Source organism: Cryptomeria japonica, chromosome 10 (genome assembly GCF_030272615.1).
Source record: "Cryptomeria japonica chromosome 10, Sugi_1.0, whole genome shotgun sequence".
Taxonomy (NCBI): domain Eukaryota; kingdom Viridiplantae; phylum Streptophyta; class Pinopsida; order Cupressales; family Cupressaceae; genus Cryptomeria; species Cryptomeria japonica.
In genome coordinates, this window is record NC_081414.1 from 841,297,441 (window position 1) to 841,305,795 (window position 8,355).

Sequence of the window (8,355 nt, forward strand, 5' to 3'; positions counted from 1 at the left end):
TCTTAATCCTTCTTTCTTCCCAATTTGAGCCCCTTGTCGAGAACTCATTTCTTAATATTTTTTGTTGAAGCCCTAACGAGAGGGGAACTTTCCTTTTCATCTCATCTTTATTCTTTAGAACAAGAAAAGTCTACATAGATTAGTAATATCCTTTGACTCCCTTTGAATTAAATCTAAAGGAATAGAAATAGGGAATGTGTATATATGAGTTAGAGAGAGAGAGAGACAAAGAAAGAAATAGAGAGGAAGACTTATATACAAAAAGATAGAGAGAGGGAGGGAGGGAGACAAGTAGAGAGATGTAGAAGTGAGACTCATATAGAGGGAGAGATAGGGATAGAAACGAGAGATGAAGATATAGATATAATTTGAGAAATTATAATAAACAAAGTAAGAGGTAAAGAGATGGAAGGATAGAGAAAGGAGAGGTATAAATAGAAATAGAAATAGAAATATTATATACATAAGTAATATTGATCTCATGTAGAAGAATAATATTATTTGCATTTCTATAAATTATATAAGTGATATAAAATTATTCTATTTATTTTAGAATTTTTATGTTATGTTAATATTATTTAAAAATTATTTTTCCTGTATAATAAGTAAAAAATAATTTACTTATATAATAAATAAAATATTATACATTATGTTTTACTTATATGATAAATATAAAAATATTTCAAATATTGTTTATTCAAGTATGTCTTTAGATATTTAAAAAAATTTAAAAATTTCAACATTGCACAGTCTTAAGGCCTGGAAGAGGATTTTGCTTCCACAAATTCAATTATTAGTGACTCATGTATTGTTTGTTGATGACACTATGTTGCTCGGGGAAGCTACTGGTAGGGAAGCTAAGGTAACTAAGGAATCTTTGGATTTGTATTTTACAATATCAGGTCAAAAAGTGAATGCATCTAAGTCAAATGTCTTTTTCTTGAACTGCTTTATTACCTTGATGAATAGGTTAACTGTTATTATTGGTTTCAAATAGGGCACTTTGCCTTGTAAGTATCTTGGTATTCTTTTATTTTCAAGGGCTAACAAAGGAGGCTTTTGTTCTTCCATTATAGCTTCAATTAAGAGTAGGATTGCATCTTGGAAGAATACTTGGCTTTCATTGGTAGGTAGAATTCTTTTGATCAAAACAATGTTGGCAACAATCCCAGATTATGTCATGTTTGTTCTTCCTATACCTAAGAAGGTTAAGTCAGAACAAGAATCTTTATTGAAAAAATTCATTTGGAATGAAAATAAGGAAATAAAATAAAAAATAACTTCTTGGCTTGGGATTCTGTCTGTTCTTCAAAGGATTTTGGGGGTATAGGTATCCACATGTTTGATGAGAGAAATTTAGCCTTGGGTGGTGTAATATGGTGAAAAGTGATGAGGGAAGATCAAGTGGAAAGATTTACTCCCCTCAAAAGAGGGATGAAAGTTTCACAAAGGATTCCCTTCAATTTTTCACACACGTTACATTTAAAAGAGGGGTTGAATTCACTAAATCCAATCCCAATGGAAAGAGATTGAATACTAAGTGAATTGTAGGAAATTTGGAATGTATTAGGAAAGCAAATTAACCCTCTTTTATAATAGACTAGTTGAATTAAGTGTAGAAATGACAAAGAAGCAATTATATCTTGAGATAGAGATGCGGGATGAAGCTGTGCACCTAGAATTAGCAGTAGAATGTCGAGATGAAGCTTCCCTGCAAATCTGGGCAAAAGCTGTAGGGACTGTGTTGAAGTTGCACACAGTCCTCCGAAAAATCCGCACACCGAAAAGGGTTTTTTCGTCTCTGAAAATGAAGCCTAAACCTGCAATTACAGTCGTGCACCTCCAACCTACACACAAAAAAGAGAGGAAAATGTTGTTGGGATTGGGGATTTGCCTTCAGGTCAAACATTGTTTTGGAATTAACCAAGTGGTTGAAAAATATGCTGCAAGTAAATGAAAGAAAATGTTTGAAGTGAAATCCACCTCAAGAAGGGGATGTAATTGAAACAACGATGAATTTGCTTGAAAGGATATGTGAAATAGGATATTTTGAGTGTTGATAGAAATCTCCTCTTCAATGGTTGAATCCTTGACTTGAATGCAATACCTAGCCTTGAAAGGAGACTTGAAATGCTCAATGTTTGAATGAATGCTTGAATGCTTATGATTGACTTCGCTTATCAACTTATGATCCATCTATCGAACTTATGCAAATAGGAGAGGAAGTGCTCCTTATATACTTGCCAATTAGGGGTGTTTAGATAATTTCCCACCTTAGGCCGACATAGGGAAACTTTTACCGCTCAACAATTGACAAGCTCAATCCAAGATAGGACCAAAGGGGGCCCAAAATAGGGCTAGGACAAGGGCGCCACGCCCCTGCCCTGCCCTAATTTAGGACAAGCAACAGTTAAGAGACAATGCAGAATAATGGAAAATGCAAGTTGTTGATGCCGTGAGCATGTTTTGGGTCTCCGATCAGGCTTAGGGATGTCTTGTGATTTCCACACATGTAATAAGGTCCATTAGTGACCATAGGTTTGGTTTTGTCTTTTTTTTGTTGTTTTGAGATCTATTGATCCATTTTGTTCTTTGTAGGACCCTAGGTCCTAATTGGTTTCATTTGGTCAATGTATGTCTTGGTCATGTATTTGGGAATTTTATGATGTATGAGGCCTTTATGGGTCATTTATGACTTATTGGAATAGGTCCTACATGTGTTTGTACTTGGGACTGATCATATGATGTAAAAGTACAAAGTTGACAACATTGTCAAATTGTCAACTTTGCTTAATCCATGTAATTTGGCCTTTCAAACGGCTAATTGGTTTCAAAAGTTTGTTGGAAACGGTTGTGGATGTTATCCAACCATCAGTAAAGACTAGGATGGTCGAATGCAGAGGTTGTTATTGTTGTTCAAGGAGAAATTGAAAGAATCTTTTGGTTGCAAATTCTGAGTTTTATTGTGTAAACCTTTGTTCTGTCTTTGTTTTCTCATAGCTTTTGGATTGATTGCAATGATATAAAATATGGATGTTTGAACCTATGAAGTGTCTTTTATGCCTTTGGTTTGACATCTTGAAGCGACAGGAGGAGTGAGATTTCTGCAAACCGCCTGAAACCCTCAAAGAACCCCAAGGGTTTGGAAGAAAATGTATTTCCCCTGACATTTCTTTGTGGAATCTAGCCAATTCCTTGGGAAATGTTAGGAATTTATTTCTATTTTAATATGACTAATGAAGGAGGTGAAATCAGAAGGTTTGGCATGTTTATGGTGAAACACTAGGCTTGACATTAGGGATGTGGCAAGCTAGAACAATAGAAAATTGAGTTGCAGAATAAATAACTGGATTGGTAAATGCGTGATGATTCTTTGGACAGACCCCTTGAGCCTGTACAGACTTTAATAAAGTATTGGTTGAGTCAGGAAACCCATCAGATAGCAGACTTGTAAGATAGAGCAGCAAATAAGCCTAATAAGCCAAAAATAGGGGTGTATAGGTTAACCCAGTCAATGGTCAAACCCAGATGCCATATTGTGAAACATTATAGGGCTTCCAAATGGGTATCCAAATCTGTCATTAGTTTGAACCTTTATTTGGGAATTTTAGGAGTTGTCCTCCAAAGAGTGGAATAGGAGGGCTAATTCTACTAGGTCTCCTAGTAGGTCTATTTTGTCAACTTTGGTCTTGAGGGGTCTAGAACCAATCCAAGTGCTGCAGAATGGTTGGAAATGGTTTCTAGGGGTGCGATGACCTCACAAAAATATCTAAGGTGTTAAAGAGAGTGAAGATCCTGTTTGAAGGGGTAAGGCTATTGACAATCTTTAGGAAAGGTTGAGGGGATCGGTGAGAGTTTGGAACTCTCATAGAAGGTGATTAGGTGCTCTAGGATATTGGTCCCTATGAGGTGTACCAAGAGCACTAATTGAAGGTATAGGACCTCTTGACAAGTTGGGAAGGTTAACCATTGGATGGTGCCTAAAATGGGTCTAATTGTGAAGGGAAATAAGAAGGCCTAAAACCCTCTGCATCAGAATGGTCTTCCCCCTTTGGAACAATTACAAGGTATTGAGGAACTAAAAGTTTAGTTAAAATCTTCATGGGGCAACTTGGTTAAGGATTATTTCCAGAGTTCTTGGATGGATGGGTTTTGGTTAGTAAAATGGAAAGATTTGGCATATGTTGTTGTTCCTAGTATTCAAAAGCAATCCTTGTGGCAGGAACTCAAAAAGAGAGTCATTCACTTTAATAATTCAAAGGATGAACTTGTTTGGTTACCTTTCACCAGTAGTACATAATCAGTTAAGCAGGGTTATAAGGCTCTAACTAGTTTAGGTAATGAATTCAAATCTATGGGTTTTTTATTTTGTTGGTCAAGGGCTGGCCTTTAAAAAGCGAGAGCTTTTGCTTGGTTGGCTTTAAAAAGCAAAATTTTAACTAGTGATATTCTTGCTTTGCCTGGTATTGCTTAGCCTTTTAATTGTGTTTTATGTGAGCACACTGTTGAGGTAGTGGATCAACTTCTTCTTAATTGTGACTATGTGCAAGATTGTTGGAAATGGGTTATGAGAAGGCTTCACTAGGAATCCCCATTGCAATTGAAATTGAAAGATGTAGTTGAGTCTTGGTTGCAGTTGTTTAAGAGTTTTTTTTCTCATTAATTTGGGAGTTACCCCTGCTCTCATCATTTGGAATGTCTGGTTGGAGAGAAATAGACGTATTTTTAGGATGGAGAAAAGTAGCTTTGAGGAGGTAACTTTCAGAATTGAGACTATAGACACCTAAAATTGTCCTAGCTTGATTAAATAAATATTTTATTTATTTAATTAATTCATTTATCCTCTTCTAAGGCTTTCCTCATTTAAAGAATTTTTTTATTTAAATTATGTTTTCCCTAAATTAAATAAATATTTTATTTATTTAATTGGTCTCACTTCTTCTATTAATTAATTTTTTTTTTAATTTAATTAATTCAGTAGCTTTTTCTCTTCATTACACATGTCATTTATCTCTTAATTTTCCTCTACCTCCCCCCTTCATTATTTCATTATTTCTTTTACCTACCCTTTAATCTTAGCCGACCATTTATTTCTTTCACCTCTTAAACTTATCCCTCCATTTTCTAAAGTATCTTCTATGTAAGAGCATTCTTTCTCTCTTTCTAGCACGTAATGTGTCTATCAAGTCTTCTTGCAATCAAACAACTTCACAACCACAATCCGTTCTTTGTTGAGCTCTTGCGCACATACAAAATCCGAGAGTAAATCTATCAAACAAGATCAATGGAGATATGAGACAATGAAGATCAAACCCCACTTGGCTTGTGAATGGTTTTATTATTTCAATTTGTTAATTTGCATGTTCTTAGGTTTCTTCATCGATGTATGGTGAATGTTTTATTGTAGAACTAGGGTTTGTTGTGGTTGGATCTTTGTGGTTTTGCAATAGTTTGTCATCATCACCTCACACAGAGACTAACATTTTAGAGGTTGTAAATGCTCATATAATGAAGAATAAGAAACCTGATTCATAATTTACTTCTTGGGATAGTGATATCCTTACAAAATGGAAATTGATAAAACTTCCTTTCAAAGGAAGCCTCGTGAACAATTCAAAAAAGAAGATAAATAGGAAGGGGATTAGATGGGGACGCCCTCAAACTAAGTTATGCAAACTAAACTTTGATGGTGCTTCTAAAGGAAACCCGAGAGTTTTAGGAATTGGGTGTGTTATTAGAGATCACATGGGAAATGTCATTACAATAGGGAAAGCAAGAATACAAGATGGATCCAATAATATAGCAAAAGACAATGCACTCTTGTTTGGTGTCAAAATTGCTTTGGGGAAACAAATTCAGAATCTAGAGATTGAGGGGGACTCCATGAACGTTATTTAAGCTCTTAAAGGATTTGAGTCGCCAAGCTGGAAGATAAACTAAATCATTCAAGAAGTCATCTCAATCATACATAATTTGGAAAATTATTCAATTATGCATTGTTTTAGAGAAGTTAATTGAGTTGCATATTATTTGGCTAATCAAGGTTGTAGTTTGCGAGAAGGTTAACATATCCTATCTCCTATTGAAATCTTTTAGAATGCAGAACTCAACAAACTAGTAATAGAGGAATTGAAAAATGACATGTTTGTACATGGGTCTCAAGGGTGGATAATCATTTGTAGGGTATACTTTTCCATTTCGTTTTGTTAAGCTCCATATGGGATTGACAAAGTATGTTTTATGATGAGCTCAATTTGATGTGGTTGGTTTGTAATATTCCAAAGTTCATGAGGTCATTTTTTAGTACATTTTCCCGTGTGTATGAGTGATCAAAGGTGTTATCAAGGATAAGGATGTGAAAAGGTGTCTCAATGATTTTGTGATATAATGACTGTCCTCCCTCGGGCAAATTTATTTTTCTCGACCTTTAAAAGTGGTTATTGATCCTATGATTGATTGGGGAGATTTATGCTAGGATAAATGGCTTGGTTTTCTTCAATATTCCTTTTGCAAATTACACAGGTTGTGCGTACCTCCTAGCTTCTTCATTTTGTTTGCTAGATTGACACACGAGTTTGAATGAACTTGTTTCTATGAGTTGATTTGTTTTGATTGTGGGGTGTACAAGAATTGGACATTTGGTGCATTATGGCCATTCCTGAGGTGGTTTACTACTTTCTCGCACAATTATGGCCAGATTTGTCTTCAATTCAAATCGTGTTCATCTGTTGTTGGTCTTTAAATGTTGTGTCTATGTTGCTTCTTCTTCAAGGCCTTTTTTTCACTAGTCTTTTCAGTACGGCGTTTAGAATTGTGTTAAAGGGCAATTTTCATCTTGTATGGCTTCAGGGAAATGTCATTCCACTATCTTTGAGTGAGGCATTTGTCATTCCTTGTGCAAATGTGGAGTGGGCATTGAGGATGATTTTGGGTGAGGAATGGTTAATAGTGAATCACTTTGCTCCTCCTTTAGTGGTTGTGTCAAGGTTGGCAACAATGGTGATGGATTTGACTTGGTTGGTTGATTTTACAAAATTTCTAATTGGAACTTTTGTGAATACTTCCCTCTTCACTTGGGATGAGTTGAATTTTCAACAAGTCAATTATAATATCTTCTTTGGTGATGCTTGGGTAGGTGGTTTTTTGAACATGTTTGAAATTCTAGATGACTTTGTGTCAAGGTCAATGCTACTATCCTTCATAAATGGTATAAGGTATGAGTCCCCTACTCCGTTCTTGAACTGGGTTTATTTGTATGCGACTCAAATTGGTAAACCTATGTTCTCAATTACGATGTTTAAGTTTCATGCTATGTGGGAGCTTTATACACATGTTTTGATAGATCCTCATGGGTATCCTTCTTCATTTCCACTCCCTATTGATATTGCATGAAGGATATATTCTATATCAAGCCCATTTTTTGGTAGGTAATAGGCCGAAGCCGCAATATTTTAAATTATTATTATTATTATGTTTGATTAGATTGACCCCACACCTTCCCCATTTTTATGGAAGATCAAGAGTCACAACTTAGAATTACACTTAGATGTCCCTATTGGGAATTGAACTTGGGTCTCCACAGTGAGAACCTAGTGTTTTAACCAGTTAAGCTCAACCCCTTGGACTTACCGGATAGTATTTTTAACAGTCATGTTTTGGAAAAATTGAATTCTTATTATGGAATTCATTTTGGGATTTTAGGTTGAGGGTGAACATTCCCTTCAAACGAGGTATATTATTATTGTAATTATTCTATTTACTCCAATTTATTATATATATTACATGCTTTGACATTTTGCCTAAAAAAATAAAAATATTATAGACTTGGCATTATATTACTTTTCTATGTATTATTTTATTTAATTAATATTTTATCAATAAAAAACCTCAAAGAAAGGTGGAAGGATGGAGGAAGAGATATAGGAAAAAAATAGAGATAGAAAGGTTATACATATAAGCAATGTTATTTAAAGATTAATTTATTTAGTTAAAAAATATTTTATTTATATAATAAATCTAAAAAATCTTTAAAAATAATAAAAAAAATAAAATTAATATAAGAAATTTGTAATGTGGATTTAACATTGTATTATTTTCATGTATCATTATATTTTTAAATATTTTATCAATAAAAATAAAAATTTGAGTGAGAGAGACATGGAAGAATAAAGGAAGAGGGGAACGGAGAAATAGAGATTGAAAGATTATATACCTAAGTAATATTGCTAATATTGGTCTCATATATGAAATTAATATTATTTACATATCTATATATTATTTAAGTAATATAAAAATATTTTTTGGTTTAAAAATTTGCATGTTATTTTAAGATTATTGATTATTTTATTAATTAAA